Raw genomic sequence first — 24,869 nt, forward strand, 5'->3', positions numbered from 1 at the left:
AGATTATTTTTCCTTTATAAATTAGAGTTTTGTCTTTTTATTATTGAACATAATAGTGAGTTACATATTCTAGATATGTCCCATATCAGATATGTGATTTTTAACATTTTCTCCCATTCTGAGATGTCTTTTCATTTTCCTGATGGTGTCCTTTGAAGCACTTTTTCTCAAATTTTGATGATTCTAGTTTAAATATTTTTTCTTTAGTTGCTTGAGCTTTCTGTATCATATCTAAGAAACCATTGCCTAATCTGAGATCACAGATATCTACACCTATGTTGTCTTCTAAGAGTATTATAGTTTTTGCTATTACCTCTAGGTATCTGATGCATTTTCTTTTAATTTTTTATATGGTATGAGGTAAGGGTTCAACTTCATACTTTTTCATGTGGTTACCCAATTGGCATAGCCCTTTCATTGCACTGGCACCCTTGTTGAAAATCAATTGACTGTAAATGTGAGAATTTATTTCTGGACTCTCAGTTTTATTTCATTAATCTATGTCTAGCCCAATGGCAGTATGACAGCCTTGAATACCACTGCTTTGTAGAAAGTGTTAAAATCTGGAAGTGTTCTCCAATATTGTTCTTCTTTTTCCAGTTTGCTTTGGTAATTCTGGGTCCCTTATATTTACATAAGAATTTTAGAATCAGCTTTAAAATTTCTGCAGATAAGTCAACTGGAATTTTGATAGGGATTGCCTTGAATCTGTAGATAACTTTGGGAAGCATTACCGTCTTAGCAACAATATCGTCTTCCAACCCATGAACATGGGATGTTTTCCACATGTGTTCCATTTATTTAGTAATTTTGTTTCAAAAATGTTTTGTAGTTTTCAGAGTATAAGTTTTACATAGCCTTTATTAAATTTATTCTTAAATATTCTATTCTTTTTGGTGTAATTTTAGTGGAATAATTTTCTTAATTTCTTTTTTGGTTTGCACATTGATAGCATTAGAAATACAATTGACTTTTGTATATTGATCTTTTATCCTGAAATCTTAGGCTTTTTTATATACAAGATCATGTCATCTGCAAATAGAGAGAGTTTCACTTCTTTCTCTCCAATCTGGATGATTTTTTATTTCATTTTCTTGCCCAATTACCCTGGCTACAACTTTCAGCACAATGTTTAATAGACATGACAAGAGAGGGTATACTTGTCTTGTCCCTGATCTTAGGGGCAAAGCTTCAGTTTTTTACCATTAAGTGAACTATTGGGTTGGCCAAAAACTGCCTTTGTTTTCTAAGTAAAAATGAAGGACACATTTTTCATTTTCACCAAGAACTCTATTGAACAACATATTCACACTTTTGTTCCTCTACCTTCTGCCATTTTCCAGGCAACTTCATAATTCCATCTTCCCAAAACATTTTATCTTTTTGAGCAAAAACCTGTTCCAGGTGTCTTTTACAGTCTTCCAGGGAATTGAAATATTTTTCATTAAGAGAATTTTGTAAACACCGAAATAAATGGAAATCCAAAGGTGCAATGTCTGGTGAATATGGAGGATGAATCAGAACTTCCCAGGCAAGCTGTAACAGTTTTTGCCTGGTCATCAAAGAAACATGCAGTCTTGCATTATCCTGATAGAAGATTATACATTTTCTGTTGACTAATTCTGGACACTCTTCGTCAAGTGCTGCTTTCAGTTGGTCTAATTGAGAGCAGTACTTGGAATTAATTGCTTGGTTTTCCAGAAGGAGCTCATAATAGAGGACCCCCTTCCAATCCCACCATATACACAACATCACCTTTGGATGAAGACCAGCCTTTGGTGTGGTTGGTGGTGGTTCATTTCACTTGCTCCACGATCTCTTCCATTTCACATTATTGTACAGTATCCACTTTTCATCGCCCATCACAATTTGTTTTAAAAACGGCATGCTTGCATTACGTTTCCGTAGAGAATCACATGTGGAAACACAGAAATTTCTCCATACACTGCACAAATCTTTTTTTGTGTTTTTGCATTTTGGTTGCGTTTTTACCTTTCTTGAAATATTAAAGCATAACATACCCAAAATGTTGCTTTTTCCTTCCATCTTCAATATTAAAATGGCTACACAAAAATTCACCAATTTTGATGTCTTTTTCTTACATGCACGCTGATATGACAGCTGTCACATACAATCTAACAAAAGTGTTTCAAATGAAGTTATAGAAAACTAAGTGTAACTAGAGCCAACTTATGGAAAAAAACTGAAAGAATTTTTGGCCAACCCAATGTATCAGGTGTGGTTTTCTCATATCTGTTCTTTATCATGTTGAGGAAATTCCTCTTTTTTCTGTTTATTTTATTTTATTGAGAAGGGTGTTGCATTTCGTCAACTGTTTTTCCTGCAAGTATTGAAATGGTGATGTGATTTTTCTCCTTTATTCATGTGGTGTATTACATCAACTGGTTGTTTATGCCAAGCCAACCTTGTATTCCTAGGATAAATCCCATTGGTATTGGTGTATAATCATTTTTATATTGCTGAATTCGGTTTGCTAATATTTTGTTGAGAATTTTTATGTTTATATTCATAAGAGTTATTGGTCTGTAGTTTTCTTGTGATGTTTTTGTTAGATTTGGTGTGAGGGTAATACTGAACTCATAGAATGAGATGGATAGTGTTCCTGTTTCTTCTCTGTTTTGGAAAACTTCATGAAGAGTTAATATTAATTCTTATTCAAAAATTTGGTAGAATTTGCCAGTGAATCCATCTGGTCCTGGGCATTTCTTTGGGGAAATCTTTCTCATTACTAATTCAATCTCTGTATTTGTTATATATATATATATATTTTTTTTGTTTTCCTTGAATTTAATTTATTTTCTTAAACAGTAGATTCTTATTAGTTATTGATTTTATGCAAATTAGTATATATATGTCAATCCCAATCTCCCAATTCATCACACCACACCTCCCCGGCCACTTTCCCCACTTTGTGTCCATACGTTTGTTCTCTGCATCTGTGTCTCAAATTCTGCCCTGCAAACTGGTTCATCAGTACCATTATTCTAGGTTCCACATATATGCATGAATATACTATATTTGTTTTTCTCTTTCTGTCATACTTCACTCTGTATGACAGTCTTTAGATACATCCACGTATCTACAAATGACCCAATTTCGTTCCTTTATATGGCTGAGTAATATTCCATTGTATATATGTACCACATCTTCTCTATCCATTCATCTGTTGATGGACATTTAGGTTGCTTCCATGGCCTGGCTATTGTAAATAGTGCTGCAATGAACATTGGGGTGCATGTGTCTTTTTGAATTATGGTTTTCTCTGGGTATATGCCCAGTAGTGGGATTGCTGGGTCATATGGGAATTCTATTTTTCATTTTTCAATGAACCCCTATATTGTTCTCCATAGTAGCTGTATCAATTTACATTCCCACCAACAGTGCAAAAGGGTTTCCTTTTCTCCACACCCTCTGAACCATTTGTTGTTTTAGATTTTCTGATGATGACCATTCTAACTGGTGTGAGGTGAGACCACATTGTACTTTTGATTTGCATTTCTCTAATAATTAGTGATGTTGAGAAGCTTTTCATGTGCCTCTTGGCTATCTGTATATCATCTTTGGAGAAACGTCTATTTAGACCTTCTGCCCAGCTTTGGATTGTGTTGTTTGTTTTTTAATATTGAGCTGCATAAGCTGTCTTTATATTTTGGAGTTTAATCCTTTGCCTGTTGATTTGTTTGAAAATATTTTCTCCCATTCTGAGGGTTGTCTTTTCATCTTGTTTGTAGTTTCATTTGCTGTGCAAAAACTTTTAAGTTTCATTTGGTCGCATTTGTTTATGTTTGTTTTTATTTTCATTACTCTAGGAGGTGGGTCAAAAAAGATCTTGCTGTGATTTATGTCAAAGAGTGTTCTTCCTATGTTTTCCTCTAAGAGTTTTACAGTGTCTGGTCTTACATTTAGGTCTCTAATCCATTTTGAGTTTATTTTTCTTTATGGTGTTAGGGAGGGTTCTAATTTCATTCTTTTACATGTAAATTTCTAGTTCTCATAGCACCACTTATTGAAGAGACTTTCTTTTGTCCATTGTATATCCTTGCCCCCTTTGTCATAGATTAGTTGACCATAGGTGGATGGGTTTATCTCTGGGCTTTCTATGCTGTTCAATTGATCTATATTTCTGTCTTTGTGCCAGTACCATATTGTATTGATTACTGTAGCTTTGTAGTATAGGCTGAAGTCCAGGAGCCCGATTGCTCCAGCTCTGTTTCTTTCCCTCAAGACCACTTTGGCTATTTGGTGTCTTTTGTATGTCCATACAAATTTTAAGATTTTTTTTCTAGTTCTGTAAAAAATGCCATTGGTAATTTGATAGGGGTTGCATTGAATATGTAGATTGCCTTGAGTAGTACAGTCATTTTCACAAAATTCATTCTTCCAATCCAAGAAGATGGTGTATCTCTCCATCTGTTTCTTTCACCTTTAATTTCTTTCATCAGTGTCTTATGTTTTCTGCATACAGGCCTTTTGTCTCCCTAGGCAGGTTTATTCCTAGGTATATTATTATTTTTCTTGCAATGGTAAATGGGAGCGTTTCCTTAATTTCTCTTTCAGATTTTTCATCATTAGTGTATAGGAATGCAAGAGATTTCTGTGCATTAATTTTGTATCCTGCCACTTTACCAAATTCATTGATTAGCTCTAGTAGTTTTCTGGTAGCATCTTTGGCATTCTCTATGTATACTATCATGTCATCTGCAAGCAGTGACAGTTTTACTTCTGCTTTTCCTAATTTGTATTCTTTTTATTTCTTTTTCTTCTATGATTGTCATGGCTAGGACTTCCAAAACTATGTTGAATAGTAGTGAGAGTTGTCATCCTTGCCTTGTTCCTGATCTTAGGGGAAATGCTTTCAGGTTTTCACCATTGAGAATGATGTTTTCTGTGGGTTTGTCGTATATGGTCTTTATTATGTTAAGGTAGGTTCCTTCTATGTCCAATTTCTGGAGAATTTTTACCATAAATAGGTGTTGAATTTTGTCAAAAGCTTTTTCTGCATCTATTGAGATGATCATATGCTTTTTCTTCTTCAATTTGTTAATATGGTGTATCACATTGATTGATTTGCATATATTGAAGAGTTCTTGCATTCCTGGGATAAAACCAACTTGATCATGATGTATGATCCTTTTAATGTGTTCTTGGATTCTGTTTCCTAGTACTTTGTTGAGGATTTTTGCATCTATCTTCATCAGTGATATTGGTCTGTAATTTTCTCTTTTTGTAATATCTTTGTCTGGTTTTGGTATCAGGGTAATGTTGGCCTCATAGAATGAGTTTGGGAGTGTTCCTTCCTCTGCAATTTTTTGGAAGAGTTTGAGAAGGATGTGTGTTTGATCTTCTCTAAATGTTTGATAGAATTCACCTGTGAAGCCATCTGGTCCTGGACTTTTGTTTGTTGGAAGATTTTTTATCACGGTTTCAATTTCATTACTTGTGGTTGTTCTGTTCATATTTTCCATTTCTTCCTGGTTTAGTCTTGGAAGGTTATACCTTTCTAAAAATTTGTCCATTTCTTCCAGGTCATCCACTTTATTGGCATAGAGTTGCTCGTAGTAGTCTCTTAGGATGCTTTGTATTTCTGTGTTGTCTGTTGTAACTTCTCCTTTTTCATTTCTAATTTTATTGATTTGAGTCTTCTACCCCTTTTTCTTGATGAATCTGGCTAATGGTTTACCAGTTTTGTTTATCTTCTCAAAGAACCAGCTTTTAGTTTTATTGATCTTTGCTATTGTTTTCTTTGTTTCTATTTCATTAATTTCTGCTCTGATTTTTATGATTTCTTTCCTTCCATTAGCTTTGTGTTTTGTTTGTTCTTCATTCTCTTGTTCCTTTAGGTGTACGGTTAGATTATTTATTTGAGATTTTTCTTGTTTCTTGAGGTAGGCTTGTATAGCTATAAACTTCCCTCTTAGAACTGCATTTTCTGCATCCCATAGGCTTTGGATTGTCGTGTTTTCATTGTCATTTGTCTCTAGGTATTTTTTGATTTCCTCTTTGATTTCTTCAGTGATCTCTTGGTTATTTAGTAACGTATTGTTTAGCCTCCATGTTTTTGTAATTTTTACGTGTGCTTTTCCCTGTATTTGGTTTCTAATCTCATTACGTTGTGGTCAGAAATGATGCTTGATATGATTTCAATTTTCTTAAATTCACTTAGGCTTGATTTATGACACAAGATGTGATCTATCCTGGAGAATGTTCTGTGCACACTTGAGAAGGAAGTGTAATCTGCTGTTTTTGGATGGAATGCCTTATAAATATCAATTAAATCTATCTGGTCTATTGCTCTGTTTAAGCTTGTCTTTCCTTTTTAATTTTCTGTTTGGATGATCTGTCCATTGGTGTAAGTGAGGTGTTAAAATCCCCCACTATTATTGTGTTACTGTCCATTTCCTCTTTTATAGCTGTTAGCAGTTACCTTATGTATTGCGGTGCTCCTATGTTGGGGGCATATATATTTATAATTGTTATATTTTCTTCTTGGATTGATCCCTTGGTCATTATGTAGTGTCCTTCCTTGTCTTTTGTAACATTCTTTAGTCTATTTTATCTGATATGAGTATTGCTACTGCAGTTTTCTTTTGATTTCCATTTGCATGGAATACCTTTTTCCATTCCCTCACTTTCAGTCTGTATGTGTCCCTAGGTCTGAAGTGGGCCTCTTGTAGACAGCATATATATGGGTCTTGTTTTTGTATCCATTCAGCGAGCCTGTGTCTTTTGGTTGGAGCATTTAATCCATTCACGTTTAAGTTAATTATTTTATGCATGTTCCTCTTACCATTTTCTTAATTATTTTGGGCTTGTTTTTGTAGGTCCTTTTCTTCTCTTGTGTTTTCCACTTAGAGAAGTTCCTTTAGCATTTGTGGTTAGAGCTGGTTCAGTGGTACTGAATTCTCTTAGCTTTTGCTTGTGTGTAAAGCTTTTGATTTCTCCATTGAATCTGAATGAGATTCTTGCAAGGTAGAGTAATCTTGGTTGTAGGTTCTTCCTTTTCATCACTTTAAATATGTCATGCCACTGCCTTCTGGCTTGTTTAATTTCTGCTGAGATATCAGCTGTTATCCTTATGGGAGTTCCCTTGTATGTTATTTGTTGTTTTTCCCTTGCTGCTTTCAATAATTTTTCTTTGCCTTTAATTTTTGCCAATTTGATTACCATGTGTCTTGGCGTATTTCTCCTTGGGTTTATCGTGTATGGGACTCTCTGTGCTTCCTGGACTTGGGTGGCTATTTCCTTTCCCATGTTAGGGAAGTTTTCGACTATAATCTCTTCAAATATTTTCTCGGGTCCTTTCTCTCTCTCTTCTCCTTCTGGGACTCCTATACTGCGAATGTTGTTGCGTTTAATGTTGTCCCAGAGGTCTCTTAGGCTTTCTTCATTTCTTTGCATTCTTTCCTCTTTATTCTGTTTAGCAGTGAATGCCAACATTCTCTCTTTCAGGTCACTTATGTGTTCTTCTGCCTCAGTTATTCTGCTATTGATTCCTTCTAGTGTATTTTTCATTTTACTTATTGTATTGTTCATTTCTGTTTGTTTGTTCTTTAATTCTTCTAGGTCTTTTTTAAACATTTCTTGCATTTTTGATCTTTGCCCCCATTGTTTTTCCGAGGTCCTGGATCATCTTCACTATCATTATTCTAAATTCTTTTTCTGGAAGGTTGCCTATCTCCACTTCATTTAGTTGTTTTTCTGGGGTTTTAACTTGTTCCTTCATTTGGTGCATAGCCCTCTGCCTTTTCATCTTGTCTATCTTTCTGTGAATGTGGTTTCTGTTCCACAGGCTGCAGGATTATCTATTATATATTTAAATTGTCAATTTCTTCTTGAGTCACTTTTGATATTTTGTGGCTTTCTTCCAATTTGACCATTTTATTTAAGTCATCTAATTTTCTGGCATATAGTTGTTCATAGTATTCCCTTATAATTCTTTTTATTTCTTAGTAAGTTAGTAGCTATGACAGTTTTTTCATTTATTATTTTATTAATTTGAGTCTTCTCTCTCTCTCTCCTCTCTCTCTCTTTCTCTCTGCCAGTGTACCTAATTGTTACAATTTCATTGATCTTTTTGAAGAATCAACTTTTAGTTTAATTTATTTTCACTTATCCTTTTTATTCTCTATTTTATTAACTTTTGTTGTGTTTTTTTTAGCTCCTTGTTTTGAGTTTGGTTTCTTTGTCTTGTTTCAGTGTCTTAAGGTGAACGTGTAGGCTGTTGATAATTTCTTTCTTAAGGTAAGCTTCTACTTGTATAAATTTCCCTCTAAGCACTGATTTTGCTGCATCTAATTTTGTTTTCTAAATTTGTCATCTTTTTTGTTTCTCAACTTTTCTTCTGCCTTCTTTTGTATTAAGTGAATATATTCTAGTGTAACATGTTAATTCCTTTATTTTTTTTCACTGTATATTTTTTTAGTTATTTTCTCAGTGGTAGCTCTATCACTCACCATATCCATGTTGACTTTTAAGAATCAACTTCAATTTTATATTAGCTTAATTCCCATTATATATACATACACATTGTTTTATACCATTGATTCTTAAATGAGGTAAGAAAAAAATATGCATTTATACTATCTTTTAAAATTATATATAATAATTACCTTTACTGGTACTCTCTTGTTTTTCATGTGGATTCATGTTTCCATCAGGGTTTACTTGTTTTTGAACTCAAAAACTGCCTTTAGTGTTTCTTGTTAAGGTGGGTCAGATAGAAATCAATTCATTCAGTTTTTATTTATCTGGCAGTGTCTTTATTTTGCCTTCATAATGCAAAATATTTTTACTGGCTATAAGATTCTTGGTTGACAGGTTTTTGTTTTTTGTTTTTAGTTTCAGCACTTTTATTGTCATCTGTGCATTCTGGCCCCATTGTTTCTAATAGGAAGCCAGCTTTAATCTAATTGGGGTTACTATACACATTACAAGTCATTTTTCTCTTGCTGCTTCCTGGATTTTATCTTTGTCTTTCACTTTCAGTAGTTTTGCTATGATGTGTCTGGGTGTAGATATATCTTTGTATTTATTATTCTTGGAGTTCACTGAGCTCTAGAATGCATAGATTATGTGTTTCAGAAAATCTGAGAACTTTTAAACCATTATTTCTTCACATATTTTTTCTGCTCCTTTTTCTTGCTCCTCTCCTTCTGGTACATCCATTACATGTATTATGGTGTACTTAAGTATGTCCTACATTTTTCTGAGGCTCTGTTTATATTTCTTCATTCTGTTTTTTTCTCTGTTTTTGGATTATATAATATATACTGATCTATTTTCAAATTTTCTCATACTTCTGGCAGTTCAAATCTACTGTTGTTACCCTTTAATTAATTTTTAATTTCCACTTATTGCATTTTTTCACTCCAGAATTTCTACTTGGTTGTTTTTTTTTTTTTTTTTTTTACAATTTCCATCACTTCATTTATATTCTCTATTTCATGAGACATTATCTTTATACCTTTATTTCCTTTGGTTCTTTAAACATACTTACAATGGCTACTTTGAAGATTTTGTTAAATCTGACATCCATTCCTTCTTAAAGCCAGTTTCTAATGCCTGATTTTTTCCCTTTGTATTTGTCAATTGTTCTTGTTGTTTTGCTAGTCTCATACTTTTTTGTTTTTAAACTAAACATTCTAGGTAATATGTTATAGCAACTCTGGATACTAATTTTCTTCCCCCTTTCTCTGGGACTTATTGTTGGTGCCATTTTCTTGCTTATTTTTTTGGTAAATTTCCGAGTGTATTTTGGTGAAATCTGTTTCCCCCAAGTGTGAAGACTCTATTATCACTTTTCAGAGCATGCAACCCTGGGTATGTGTACTGTCACCCTAGGATAACAGTGATTTTTAGGAAGGCTTTCTTGAACTGTTTATTTTCCTGATCTCTTTTTAAGTTATCTTTTTCATTTGCATTATACCCTGCCCATTAGGCTCCATTAATTACTGGTTGATTGTTCTATTGTTTTTGACAGTGGCCTGAAACAAAAATCACTCAACAGTCCAATCCAGTTAAGTTGAGGGTAGTTTATGAGGCTGGTCTTTGATAAGTGTTCTGACCCCATGATGTTTCTTCTTAGTTGTCTATCTGCTTCTTTCTGGTGAACTAACTAGCCTATGGTTTTGCTTTAGTTCTTAATTAAGAGGAGCTATTTTATTCTTTCAAGGGTACCTTTAGTCTTAAAATTCCCTACATTCTGTTTCAAATAAAATCAGTTGCTTCGAGAAAAGCTTGAGGAATCTATTTTCTTATGGACTGCTTCTTTCCCAGGAAAAACTCTCTGAGTACTTGGTGAGGTTGTAGTCTTTGACTATCTTACCTTCCATATACCAATGAGTTTGGGTGTGGGCAACCAGAATTCCAGTATTTTTGGCTTTCCATACCTCAGGTACAGCCTCCATCTTATGGGTAGGTTTTGGGTGGAGGAAAGGAGCCCTAAACCTCTTGGCTACAGTCACCAGGAATTTGGCTACTTCTGTCTGGAATGAAAGGAACTGATACAATCTGGTAGCTTGCCCCTATGGCAAACACTGACTGTGAACCAAGGGGAGAAGGAATCTTATTTTCTCAACCACACTTGCTCAGTGAAAGTTCCATAAAGATGGGCTGGGAGAGGAAAGGGAGTGAGTGGGATGAGGCTCAAATATTGCAGACTTTGGTCATTACCACTGACATTTAAATTTTCTTGAATATATGTTTCCTCATTTGTTGCTTGCCCTTAAGGAAATTTCCACAGACTTCAAATGCTTTTTAGAAAACAATATTGGTCAACTTTGCTTGTTCTGCTGGGGAATGGGTCCATGGAGCACCTCAGGTTGTCATACCAGATGTGAAACTCTCAATGTGGTTTTGTTTTTCATTTCCCTAATAACTTATATTTAGCATTTTATATATTTATTAGCCATATGTATCTCTAAATTGGTAAAATATATATTCAAAAACTGCTTGTTTTTGAATGGGGTATTTTGTGATTTTTATTATAGAGCTGTCAGAGTTCTTTATATATTCTGGATACCAGATCCTTATTACCGCAAGTAATACTGCAAGTAATTACTGCAAGTACTTCCTTCCTTTCAGTGGGTTGTCTTTTTACTTTCCTAATGGTATTCTTTGAAGAACCAAATTTTCTAATTTTGATGAAGTCCAACTTATCTATTTCTTTCTTTTGCCATATATGACTATTTTTCAATCTAGAAACCATTGTCTAATGCAAGTGTATAAAGACTTACTCTTAGGTCTTCTTCTAATAGCTTTATATTTTTAGCTATTTCATTAGGTCTCTGGATCATTTGAAGTTAATTTTTTTAAACGGTGAGAGGAAGGAGTACCACTACATTCTTTTGGACATAGGCTTATTGAAAAGACTATTGCCATTGAAATTTCTTAGCATTCATCAAAAATCAACTAAGAATAAATATCAGAGTTTATTCTAGACTCATAATTCTGACCTATAAGCCCATCTTTATGTCACTACCACAGGGTCTAGATTACTGTAGCTTTATAGTCAAACTTGACATCAAGTAGCATAAGTTTTCCAACTTTGTTTTTCTCCATCAATATTGTGTTGATTGTTCTTAACATTTTGCTTCTCCATAAAATCTTTAGTATTAATTCACAAAATAACTTGCTGAGATTTTGATAGAGATTGCATCCAAGTTCTGTACTTCCTGTAATAAATTTTTAGACTGGACAGCTTGAGTACTTCAATTTTTTTTTTCCTTTTTCAAGGCAGTTTTTGGCTACTATGGGTTACTTTAAATCCCAGGATCTGTTTTTCAATTTTTGAAAAACTGAAATCTGATTTTGATAGGAATTTCTTCGAATCTATAGATCAATGTGGGAATTATTGCCATCTAAAAATATTGTTTTCCAATACATGAATATGGAAAGTTTTTCCATTTAGTTAGACTTCTTGCATTTTCAACAATGGTTTATAGTTTTCATTGTAAAAGTCTTGCACTACTTTGAAATATCTATTCCTAAGTGTTTTATTATTTTTCATGTTTTATAAATGGAACTGTTTTGTTAATTTTAGAGTCTTCACTGCTAGAGTACATATACAATTGAGTTTTGTATACTCACCTACTATTCTGCAACCTTCTGAAACTCTATTTGTTCTGTGGTATTGTTCATGCTTTCTATTTTGGTGATCTTCTGCCTAGCATTTTCCTTTATCAAATTGCTATATGAAGGCCTCCAACTATTATTGTTTAGTTGTTGTTTTCTCCCTTCAATTCTGTAAGTTTTGCCTCACATATTTTGAGGTCTGTTATTAGATGCATATATTGGTATACCTCATTTTATTGCACTTCACAGATACTTCATTTTTTAAAAATTGTGTTGAGCAAGTCTATCAGCATTATTTCTCCAGTAGAATTTGCTCACTTCATGTATTTATGTCATATTTTAGTAATTCTCACAATATATCAAACTTATTATTATTATATTTGTTATGGTGATCTGTGATCAGTGATTTTTGATGTTACTATTCTAATTGCTTTGGGACACAATGAATTATACCCATATTAGGTGGCATACTTAAATGATAAGTGGTGTTTGTATTCTTACTGCTCCCTGTGGCTATTCCCGCATCCCTCTCCCTCTCCTCAGGCATCCCTATTCCTGATACAACGATTTTGAAATTAGGTCAATTAATAGTTTTATGAAGACCTCTAAATGTTCAAGTGAAAGGAAGAGTCACATCTCCTACATTAAACCAAAAGCTATAAATGATTAAGCTTAGTGAGGAAGGCATGTCAAAAGCTGAGATAAGCTGTAAAGTAGGCTTCTTGCACCAAAGTTGTGAATGCAAAGGAAAATTTTTGAAGGAAATTAAAAGTGTTACTCTATGAACAAACAAAAGATAAGAAAGTGAAACAGTGTTTTTGTTGATATGGAGAAAATTTTACTGATCTGTGTAGAAGATCAAACCAGCCACAATATTCCTTCAAGCCAAAGCCTAATACAGAGCTAAGGCCTAACTCACTTCAATTCTATGAAGACTGAGAGAGGTAAGGAAGTTGCAGAAGAAAAGTTTGAAGCTAATGAAATTTGTTTCATGAGGTTTAAAGAAAGAAGCCATTTCCATAACATAAAAGTGCAAGGTGAAGCAGTAAGTACTGAGTAGAGCTGCACAAGTTATCCAGAAAATCTAGCTAAGATAATTCAAAAAGGTGATACACTCAATGAAGGTTCTCAATGTAGACTAAACAGCCTTGTCTTGGAAGGTACCATCAAAGACTTTCATAGCTAAAGAGGAGAAGCCAATGCCTGTATTCAAAGTTTCAAGGGAGAGACTAACTCTCTTGTTTGGGGATAATGGATCTGCTGACTTTAAGTTGAAGCCTATTCTCCTTTACCATTCTGAAATTCCTAGAGCCTTTAAAAATTGTGAGAAATCTACTCTGCCTGTGCTCTCTAAATGGGAAAGCAAAGCCTGGATGATGGCACATCTCTTACAATATGGTTTACTGAATATTTTAACCCCATTGTTGAGACCTACTGCTCAGAAAAAAAAGAAACCTTTCAAAGCATTACTACTCATTAACAATGTACCTGGTCACCCAAGAGTTCTGATAGAGATGTACAATGAGAATAATGTTGTTTTCATGCCTGCTAACATAATGTCCTTTTTGCAACCCATGCATCAAGTAGTAATTTTGACTTTCAAACCTTATTATTTAAGAAATGCATTTTGTAAGCTATAGCTGCAAAAGATAGTAATTCCTCTAATGGATCAGAGCAAAGTAAATTAAAAACTTTCTGGAAATGATTCACCATTCTAGATGTCATTAAGGACATTCGTGATTCATGAGAAAAGGTCAAAATATCAACATTAACGGGAGTTTGGAAGAAGATTTCTATCCTCATGGATGACTTTGAGGGGTTCAAGACTTCAGTGGGGGAAGTAATTGCAGATGTGGTGGAAATAGCAAGAGAACTAGAATTGGAAGTGGAGCCTAAAGACGTGACTGAATTGCTGCAATCTCATGATAAATGACTGATTAGCTGCTTCTTCTGGCTGAGCAAAGAAAGTGGTTTCCTGAGATGAAACCAACTCCTAGTGAAGATGCTGTGAGGATTGTTGATATGATAAAGGGTTTAGAACATTACATAAACTTACTTGATAAACCAGTGACAGGATTTGAGAGGACTGATTCCAATTTTGAAAGAAGTTCCAGAGTGTGTGAAATGCTATCAAACAGCATTGCATGCTACAGAGAAATCATGAAAGGAAAAGTCAATTTATGAGGCAAACTTCACTGTTGTCTTATATATTTATTTTATTTTATTTTATTTACTGTTTTGGCCTTGCCATGCGGCTGTGTGATCTTAATTCCCTGACCACGGATTGAACCTGGGTCCTCAGTAGTGAAAACACAAAGTCCTAACCGCTGAACTGCCAGGGAATTCTCCATTGTTGTCTTATATTAATAGATTACCACAGCCACCCCAATCTCCAGTAACCACCACCCTGATCAGTCAGCATCCATCAACATTGAGGAAAGACCCTCCACAACCAAAAAGTTCACAACTTGCTGATGGCTCAGATAATGATTATCACTTTTTTAACAATATATTTTTTTTAAAAATTGAAGTATGTACGTAGTGCTTTTTAGACATAATGCTATTGCAAACTTAATAGTCTAGTGAAGTATAAACATAAATTTGATATGCATGAAGAAACCAAAAATATCATGTGACTAAGCTTACTGTAATATTCACTTTATTGTGGTGATCTGGAACTGAACCCACAGTATCTTCAAGGAATGCCTGTACCCTTTACAAGACACCTCCTTATTTACTCCTCTCCCATCTCAATCCCTGGTAATCACCACACATTCTACCTACTCCCTTACTCTATTTGTAAGACTCCAGGTTTGTGGGGGTTTTGTTGTTTGTTTTGTTTTGTATTTAGGATCCACATAAAAGTATTTGTTTTTCTGTGTCTCACTTATTTCACATAGCATAATGTCCTTTGGTCTCTTCAGTGTTGCAAATGGCAGAATTTCCTTTTTTAAGGCTGAATAATATTCCACTGCATATATTATATATATGTGTGTATAACATTTTATATATAACATATATGTACTATACATAGATAACCCTAAAGATGTCACCAGAAAACTACTAGAGCTAATCAATGAATTTGGTAAAGTTTCAGGATACAAAATTAAATCACAGAAATCTCTTGCATTCCTATACACTAACAAAAAAAGCTCAGAAAGAGAAATTGAGGAAACTATCTCATTTACCATTGCAACAAAAAGAATAAAATATCTAGGAATAAACCTACCTAAGGAGGTAAAACACCTGTACTCAGAAAACTAGACACCGATGAAAGAAATCAAAGATGATACAAACAGATGGAGAGATATACCTTGTTTTGGATTGGAAGAATCAACACTGTGAAAATGAGTATACTACCCAAAGCAATCTACAGATTCAGTGCAATCCCTATCAAATTACCAATGGCATTTTTTAAAGAACTAGAACAAAAAATCTTAAAATTTGTATGGAGACACAAAAGGCCCTGAAGAGCAAAAGGAATCTTGAGGGAAAAAAATGGAGCTGGAGGAATCAGGCTCCCTGACTGCAGATTATACTACAAAGCTACAGTAATTAAGACAATATGGTACTGGCACAAAAGCAGAAATATAGATCAGTGGAACAGATAGAAAGCCCAGAGATAAACCCATGCACCTATGGTCAACTAATCTATGACAAAGGAGGCAAGGATACACAATGGAGAAATAACAATCTCTTCAATAAGTGGTGCTGGGTAAACTGGACAACTACATGTAAAAGAATGAAATTAGAACACTCCCTAACACCATATACAAAAATAAACTCAATATGTATTAGAGACCTAAATGTAAACCAGACACTATAAAACTCTTACAGTAAAACATAGGAAGAACACTCTTTGACATAAATCACAGCAAGATCTTTTTGACCCACCTCCTAGAGTAATGGAAATAAAAACAAAAGTAAACAAATGGAACCTAATGAAACATAAAAGCTTTTGCACAGCAAAGGAAACTATAAACAAGATGAAAAGACAACCCTCAGAATGGGAGAAAATATTTGCAAACGAATCAATGGAAAAAGGATTAATCTCCAAAATATATAAACAGCTCATGCAGTTCAATATTAAAAAAACAAACAACCCGATCCAAAATGGGCAGAAGACCTAAATAGACATTTCTCCAAAGAAGACATACAGATGGCCAAGGGGCACATGAAAAGCTGCTCAACATCACTAATTATTAGAGAAATGCAAATCAAAAGTACAATGAGGTATCACCTCACACCGGTTAGAATGGTCATCATCAGAAAATCTAGAAACAACAAACGCTAGAGAGGTTGTGGAGAAAAGGGCACCCTCCTACACTCTTGGTGGGAATGTAAATTGATAGAGCCACTATGGAGAACAGTATGGAGGTTCTCTAAAAAACAACAACAAAAAAAATAGAATTCCCATATGACCCAGCAATCCCACTCCTGGGCATATACCTAGAGAAAGCTGTAATTCAAAAAGGCACATGCACCCCAATGTTCATTGCAACACTATTTACAGTATCCAGGCTATGGAAGCAACCTAAATGCCCATCGACAGATGAATGGATTAAGAAGATGTGATACATATATACTATGGAATATTACTCATCCATAAAAAGGAATGAAATTGGGTCATTTGTAGAGACATGGATGGACTTAGAGACTTTCATACAGAGTGAAGTAAGTTCCAAAGAGTAAAACAAATATCATGTTAATGCGTATATGTGGAATCTAGAAAAATGGTACAGATGAACCAGTTTAGAAAGCAGAAATAGAGACACAGTTGTAGAGAACAAACGTATGGACACCAAGGTGGAAAGCAATGTGGGTGGAGTGGTGGTGGGATGAATTAAGAAATTGGGATTGACATATATACACTAATATTTATAAAATAGATAATTAATAAGAACCTGTCAGATAACAATAAGTAAATAAAATTTAAAAAACATATATGGGGCTTCCCTGGTGGCGCAGTGGTTGGGACTCTGCCTGCTGATGCAGGGGACACGGGTTCGTTCCCCGGTCTGGGAGGATCCCGCATGCCGCGGAGCAGCTGGGCCTGTGAGCCGTGGCCGCTGGGCCTGCGTGTCTCGAGCCTGTGCTCCACAGCGGGAGACGCCGCAGCAGTGAGAGGCCCGTGTACCGCAAAAAAGGAAAAAAAAAAAATATATGTGTGTCACATTTGTTTTCATTCATTCATCCATCAATGAACATTTAGTTTGTTTCCGTATCTCAGCTACCATGAATAATGCTGCAATAAACATATAAGTGGATATACCTCTTTGATATAGGGATGTTACTTCTTTTGGACATGTAGCCAGAATAGGGAAATGGTAGTTTAATTTTTAATTTTTTTGAGTAATCTGCATACTGTTTTCCATAATGGCTGTACCAATTTACATTCTCACCAACAATGTACAAAGGTCCCTATTTCTCTACGTACTCACTAACACATTATCATTTGTACTTTTGATGATAGCCATTCTAACAAGTGTTACATATTTTGTGGTTTTGATTTGCTTTTCCATGATGATTAGTGGTGCTGAGCATACTTTCAAATACCTGTTGGTCAGTTGTGTGTCTTCTTTGGGAAAGGATCTATTCTGGTTCTGAACCCATTTTTAATTGGATTATTTGTTTTATTGGTCTTGACATTTAGAGTTCCTTATATATTTTGGATATTACCCCTGTATAGTATGTGTGGTTTGCAAATATTTTATCCCCTCCACAGGTTGCATTTTCATTTGTCTGGTCTTTTCTTTTGCAGTACAGAAACTCTTTAGTTTGATGTTGTTTCACCCACTTGTTTATTTTTACATTTGTTTTCTGTGCTTTTTAGTGTCAAACGCAAAAAATGATGATCATTGGCAAGATCATCGACGAGGAGCTTTCCCCCTATTTTCTTTTCCAAAGTTTTTACGGTTTCAGGGCTTATATTTAAGCCTTTAATCCATTTTCAGTTGAATTTTTGTGTATAGTGTAAGATAAGACTGCAATTTAACTCTTCTGAATGTGAATATCCAGTTTTCCTAACACCATTTATTGAAAAGACTATCCTTTCCCCATTGTGTATTGTTGGTGCCTTTGTTGAAGGTTATTTGACCATATATGTGTAGGTTTACTTCTGGGATCTCTATTCTGTTCTATTGGGCTATGTGTCTGCTTCTATGTCAGTACCATACTGTTTTGATTACTGTACCTTTGTAATACAGTTTGCAATCAGAGAGTGTGATGCCTCCTGCTTTGTCCTTCTTTATCAAGATTGCATGGTCTATTCATGCTGTTTTTTGCTTCCCTACAAATTGTAGGATTGTATTTTCTATTTCTGTGAAAATTGCCATTGGAATTTTGATAGAGAGTGCATTAACTCTGTATATTGCTTGAAGTAGTACGAAATATTTTATTCTTTTCATGCTATTGTAAATGGGATTTTCTTAATTTCTTTTTTAGTTCATTCATTGTTAATATACAGAAATGCAACTGATTTTTGTATGTTGATTTTGTATCCTGCAACTTTTCTGACTTAGTTTATTGTTTTAACATTTTTTGTGGAGTCTTTAGAATTTTCTAAGTGAAATATGTCATCTGCAGAGACAACTTTATTTCTTCATTTCTGATTTGGACAGCTTTTAGTTTTTAAATTAATTTTTATTGTAGTATAATTGCTTTACAATGTTGTTTTAGTTTATACTGTACAGCAAAATGAATCACATATACATATGTCCACTGTTTTTTGGATTTCCTTCCCATTTGGGTCACCACAGTGCATTAAGTAGAGCTCCCGGTGCTCTAGAGTATGTTCTCATTAGTTATCTATTTTATACATAGTATCAATAGTGTATATATGTCAATCCCAATCTCCCAATTCCTCCCACCTCCACCTTCCCCTTTGGTATCCATACATTAGTTCTCTACATCTGTGTCTCTACTTCTGCTTTGCAAATGCAATCACCTATGCCATTTTTCTAGATTCCACATATACGTGTTAATATATGATATTTGTTTTTCTCTTTGTGACTTACTTCACTCTGTATGGCAGTCTCTAGGTCCATCCACGTTTCTACAAATGACCCAATTTCATACCTTTTTATGGCTGAGTAATATTCCATTATATATATGTATCATATCTTCTTTATCCATTCCTCTGTTTATGGATAGTTAGGTTGCTGCCATGTCCTGGTTATTGTAAATAGTGCTGCAATGAACATTGGGGTTCCTGTACCTTTTTGAATTATGGTTTTATCTGGGTATATGCCCAGGAGTGGGATTGCTGAATCGTATGGTAATTCTATTTTTCATTTTTAAAGGAACCTCCATACAGTTCTCCATAGTGGCTGGATCAATTTACATTCCCACCAACAGTGCAGAAGGATTCCCATTTCTCCACACCCTCTCCAGCATTTATTGTTTGTAGATTTTTTGATGATGGCCATTCTGACTGGTGTGAGGTGATACACCATTGTAATTTTGATCTGCATTTCTCTAATAATTAATGATGTTGAACATATTTTCATGTGTTTGTTGGACAGCTGTATGTCTTCTTTGGAGAACTGTCTATTTAGATCTTCCACCCATTTTTTAAGTGGGTTGCTTGTTTTTTTGACATTGAGCTGCATGAGCTATCTGTATATTTTGCAGGTTAATCCCCTGTTGGTTGCTTCATTTGCAAATATTTTCCCCCATTCTGAGGGTTGTCTTTTCATTTTGTTTATGGTTTCCTTTGCTGTGCAAAAGCTTTTAAGTTTAATTAGGTCCATTTGTTTATTTTTGTTTTAATTTTCATTACTCTAGGAGGTAGGTCAAAAAAGATGTTGTGATTTATGTCGAAGAGTGCTATGCCTATGTTTTCCTCTATGAGTTTTATAGTGTCTGGCCTTACATTTAGGTCTTTAATCCATTTTGTGTTTATTTTAGTCTTTTCATTTTGTTTATGGTTTCCTTTGCTGTGCAAAAGCTTTTAAGTTTAATTAGGTCCATTTGTTTATTTTTGTTTTAATTTTCATTACTCTAGGAGGTAGGTCAAAAAAGATGTTGTGATTTATGTCGAAGAGTGCTATGCCTATGTTTTCCTCTATGAGTTTTATAGTGTCTGGCCTTACATTTAGGTCTTTAATCCATTTTGTGTTTATTTTTGTGTATGGTGTTTTCATTTCATTCTTTTACATGTAGCCGACCAGTTTTCCCAGCACCATTTATTGAAGAGGTTGGCTTTTCTCCATTGTATATTTTTGCCTCCTTTTTCATAGATTAGGTGACCATAGGTGTGTAGGTTTATCTCTGGGCTTTCTCTCATTTTCCATTGATCTATAGTTCTGTTTTTGTGCCAGTGCCATACTCTATTGATTACTGTAATTTTGTAGTATATAGCCTGAAGTCAGGGAGACTGATTCCTCCAGTTCCGTTTTTCTTTCTCAAGATTGCTTTGGGTGTTCAGGGTCTTTTGTGTTTCCATACAAATTAAAAATTTTTTTTCTAATTCTTTGAAAAGTGCCATTGGTAATTTGATAGGGATTGCATTGACTCTGTATATTGCCTTGTGCAACATAGTCATTTATATCTTTTTTTCCTTAATTTCTCTGGGTTGTACCATGTTGAAAAGAACTGGCAAGAGTGGGCATCCTTGTCTTGTTTCTGCATTTAGAGGAAAAGCTTTCAACTTTCAGCAGTGAATATGATGTTAGCTAAGGGCCTGTCATATATATCTTTTATTATGTTGAGGTACATTCATTCTGTAACAAATTTGTTTAGAGTTTTTATCATGAAAGAAGTTTGCATTTTGTGCAATGTTTTTTCTGCATATTTTGAAATGATCATATGATTTTTTATCTTTCATTCTGTTCATGTTGTATATCAAATGTATTGATTTACATATGTTGAACCATCCCAGGGCTAAATCTCACTTGATCATGGTGTATCATCTTTTTAATGTGTTGTTGAATTGGTTTGGTAGAATTTTCTTTAGGATTTTTGCACCTATGTTCATCATGGATATTGGCCTGTAATTTCTTTTCTATCAATGGTCTTGTCTAACTTTGGTATGAAGGTAATTTTCAACTTATAAAATGAGTTTGGAGGTGTTCTTTCCTCTTGATGCTTTGGGAAGTCAAGCTATCTGGTAGTGGTCATTTCTTATTGGGAGTTTGTTTGCTTGTTTTTTTGCAGTATGCAGGCCTCTCACTGTTGTGGCCTCTCCCGTTGCGGAGCACAGCCTCCCGACGTGCAGGCTCAGTGGCCATGGCTCATGGGTCCAGCTGCCCTGTGGAATGTGGGATCCTCCCGGACTGGGGCATGAACCCGTGTCCCCTGCATAGGCAGGCGGACTCTCAACCACTGTGCCATGTTTATTGGGAGTTTTTGATTACTGATTCAATCTCAGTAATTATTGGTCTATTCAAATTTTCTGTTTCTTCCTGAATCAATCTTGGTATGCTGTATGTTTGTAGCAATTTGTCAGTTTCTTCTGGGTTATCCAATTGCTATCATATGCTTATCTTATAATATTTGGTATTCCTATCATATCAGTTGGAATGTCTCATCTTGAATTTCTGATTTTATTTAAGTCTTCTCTCCTTTTTTGTAATCTAGTAAAGGACTGTCAATTTTGTTTATCTTACAGAAAACCTACTCTCAATTTACTTTAACTTTTTATTGTTTTTATAGCTTCTTTCATTTATTTCTTCTCTGATATGTAAGCATTTCATCTGTTAATTTTGTGCTTAGTTTTTTCTCCATTTTCTTATTTCTTAAAGTATATAATGTTAGGTTGTTTATTTGAGATTTTTTTCTTAATAAAATGTTCATCACTATGAAAATTCCTTTTTAGAATTGATTTTGCTGCATTCCATAAGTTTTAGAATGTTATGTTTCCCTTTTGTTTGTCTCAAGATTTTAAAAATTTCTCTTTAGATTTCTTCTTTGATGCCCTGGTTGTTCAGGTGTGTATTATTTAAGTTCCAAATATTTGTGGATGTTTCAGTTTCTGTCATTTTACTGACTTCTACTTTTATAACATTGTGGTCACAAAAAAGATACTTGATATGATTTCAGTCTTAAATTTGTTAAGATGTGTTTTCGGTCATAAGATACAATGTATCCTTGAGAATGTTCTGTGTGCAATTGAGAAGAATGTGTATGCTGCCACTGGATGGAATGTTATATATATGTCTATTAAGTCTCTTTGATTTAAAGTGTAGTTCCTGTCCAGTGTTTCTTTATTGATTTTCTCTCTGCATGATCTATGCATTGTTGAAAGTGGGGTATGGAAGTCCCCTACTATTATTTTATTGCTATATATTTCTCCCTTTATTTCTGTTAATATTTGCTTTACATACTTAGGTCCTCTGATATTGGGCACATCTTGTTGTCTTCCTTTGTGATTTGATTATTTTTTTTTGTAATGTCATGCTTTGATTTACTTCTCTTTTTCTTTTTTTGTATCTACTATAGGTTTTTTCTTTGTGGTTCCCATGAGGCTTACATAAAATACCTTATAACAGTCTACTTAGGTTGATAATTTAATTTTGATAGCAGGCTGAAACTAAACTTTTACTTTCTTCCACCCATATTTCATTCACTTTTTTTGAAGTATGTCACTTTAATTAATTTATTTTATTTTAATTTTTTACATCTTTATTGGAGTATAATTGCTTTACAATGGTGTGTTAGTTTCTGCTTTGTAACAAAGTGAATCAGTTATACCTATACATATGTTCCCATATGTCTTCTGTCTTGTGTCTCTCTCCCTCCCACCCTCCTTATCCCACCCCTCTAGGTTGTCACAAAGCACCGAGCTGATGTCACTGTGCTATGCGGCTGCTTCCCACTAGCTATTTATTTTACGTTTGGTAGTGTATATATGTCCATGCCACGCTCTCAGTTTGTCACAGCTTACCCTTCCCCCTCCCCATATCCTCAAGTCCATTCTGTAGTAGGTCTGTTTGATGTCACAATGTACATTTTTTTATTGTGTATCCATTAACAAATTATTGTAGCTTTCCTATTTCTAATATTTTGTATTTTAACCTTTATCCTAGAAGTTAAAGTGATTTACACACCACCCTTACAGTACTAGAATAGTCTGAATTTGACTATACACTTATTTTAACAGTGAGTTTTTTTTACTTCCATATGTTTTCATGTTACTAATTAGCATCTTCTCAATTCAGCTTGATGTCCCTTTGGCATTTCTAGTAAGACAGGCTTAGCAGTGTTGCAGTCTCTCAGCTTTTATTTATCTGGGAAAACTGTTATTTTTCCTTCATTTATGAAGGATAACTTTGCCAGTTAAAATATTCTTTTTTTTTTTGCATTCATTTTTTCTTTAGGTATTTGAATACATTATACCACTCTCTCTACTTGCCCACAAGGTTTCTGCTGAGAAACCACAGATAACCTTACAGGAATAAACCACATCTTTAAGCAATCTTCTAGTAGTTTTAAAGGCATAGTACACTGAACCCATAACTTGACAGTCAAAATTCACTCATTCCACAACTATTTGTTGTATATGACAAGTCTCTTTGCTTTTGGTGATTTCAAAATTACCTTTTCCTTTAATTTTTGATTATTTGATTATAATGTGTCTCAGATAAGTCATCTTTGGGTTGAAGCTGTTTAGGTATCTCTGAGCTTTATGTAACTAGATGTCCATATCTCTCCTCAGATTTGGGAAATTTTTAGCCATTATTTCTTTAAATAATCTTTATGCTCTCTTTCTTTGTTTCTTCTCCTTCTGGAAGTCCCATAATACATGTATTACTTTTTTGATGTTGTCCCATATCTCTCCTCATATATAGGAAGTTTTCAGCCATTACTTATTTAAATAAGCTTTATGCTCACATGCTTTGCCTGTTCTCCTTTTGGAAGAACCATAATACATGTTTTAGTTTTTATGATGTTGTTCCATTAATCCCATAAGCGTTATTCATTCATTTTCATTCTTTTTTCTTCTCTGACTGGATAATTTTAAATAAACTCTGCTATCGTTCACAGATTCTTTCTTCTGCTTAATCAAGTCTGTTGTGGATGCTCTCTATGGCATTTTTCATTTCATTCATTGTATTCTTTAGCTCCAGAATTTCTATATGGTTCCTTTTTATGATGTCTACTTTTTGCTGAACTTATGATTTTGTTCATGTATTATTTTTCCAATTTCATTGAGCTATTTAACTGTGTTATGTTGTAACTATTTGAGCTTCCTTAAAATAATTGTTTTGAATTCTTTGTTGGGCAATTTGTAGATCTCTATTCCTTTGGGGTCAGTTACTGGAAAATTATTATGTTCCTTACATGGAAACATGTTTCCTTGTTTTTTTTTTTTTTCTTTTTGCGGTACGTGGGCCTCTCACTGTTGTGGCCTCTCCCGTTGCAGAGCACAGGTTCTGGATGTGCAGGCTCAGCGGCTATGACTCACGGGCCCAGCCACTCTGTGTCATGTGGGATCTTCCTGGACCGGGGCATGAACCCATGTCCCTGGCATCGGCAGACGGACTCTCAACCACTGCACCACCAGGGAAGCCCCGTCCTTGTTTTTTAATGTTCCTTGCAGTTTTGTGTAGCTGTCTTTTCATTTGTAGAAGCAATCACCTCCTCCAGTCTTTACTGACTGACTTTAGGAAAGTAAAGCTTCACCAATCAGCCTGGCTAGTGATTCTGAGAGTCTCTGAGACATAGTCTATGGATGTGCCTGCTCCACACTTCTTATTTCCTCTTGGTGAGCAATTCTTAATATTGTGTGCCTTCTTTTGATTATGCAAAGCCAGGTTGAATGCTGAGAATCTCTT

This window comes from Neophocaena asiaeorientalis, unplaced genomic scaffold (assembly GCF_003031525.2).
Source record: "Neophocaena asiaeorientalis asiaeorientalis breed wild unplaced genomic scaffold, Neophocaena_asiaeorientalis_V1.1 scaffold455, whole genome shotgun sequence".
In the NCBI taxonomy this organism is placed as follows: Eukaryota; Metazoa; Chordata; class Mammalia; order Artiodactyla; family Phocoenidae; genus Neophocaena; species Neophocaena asiaeorientalis.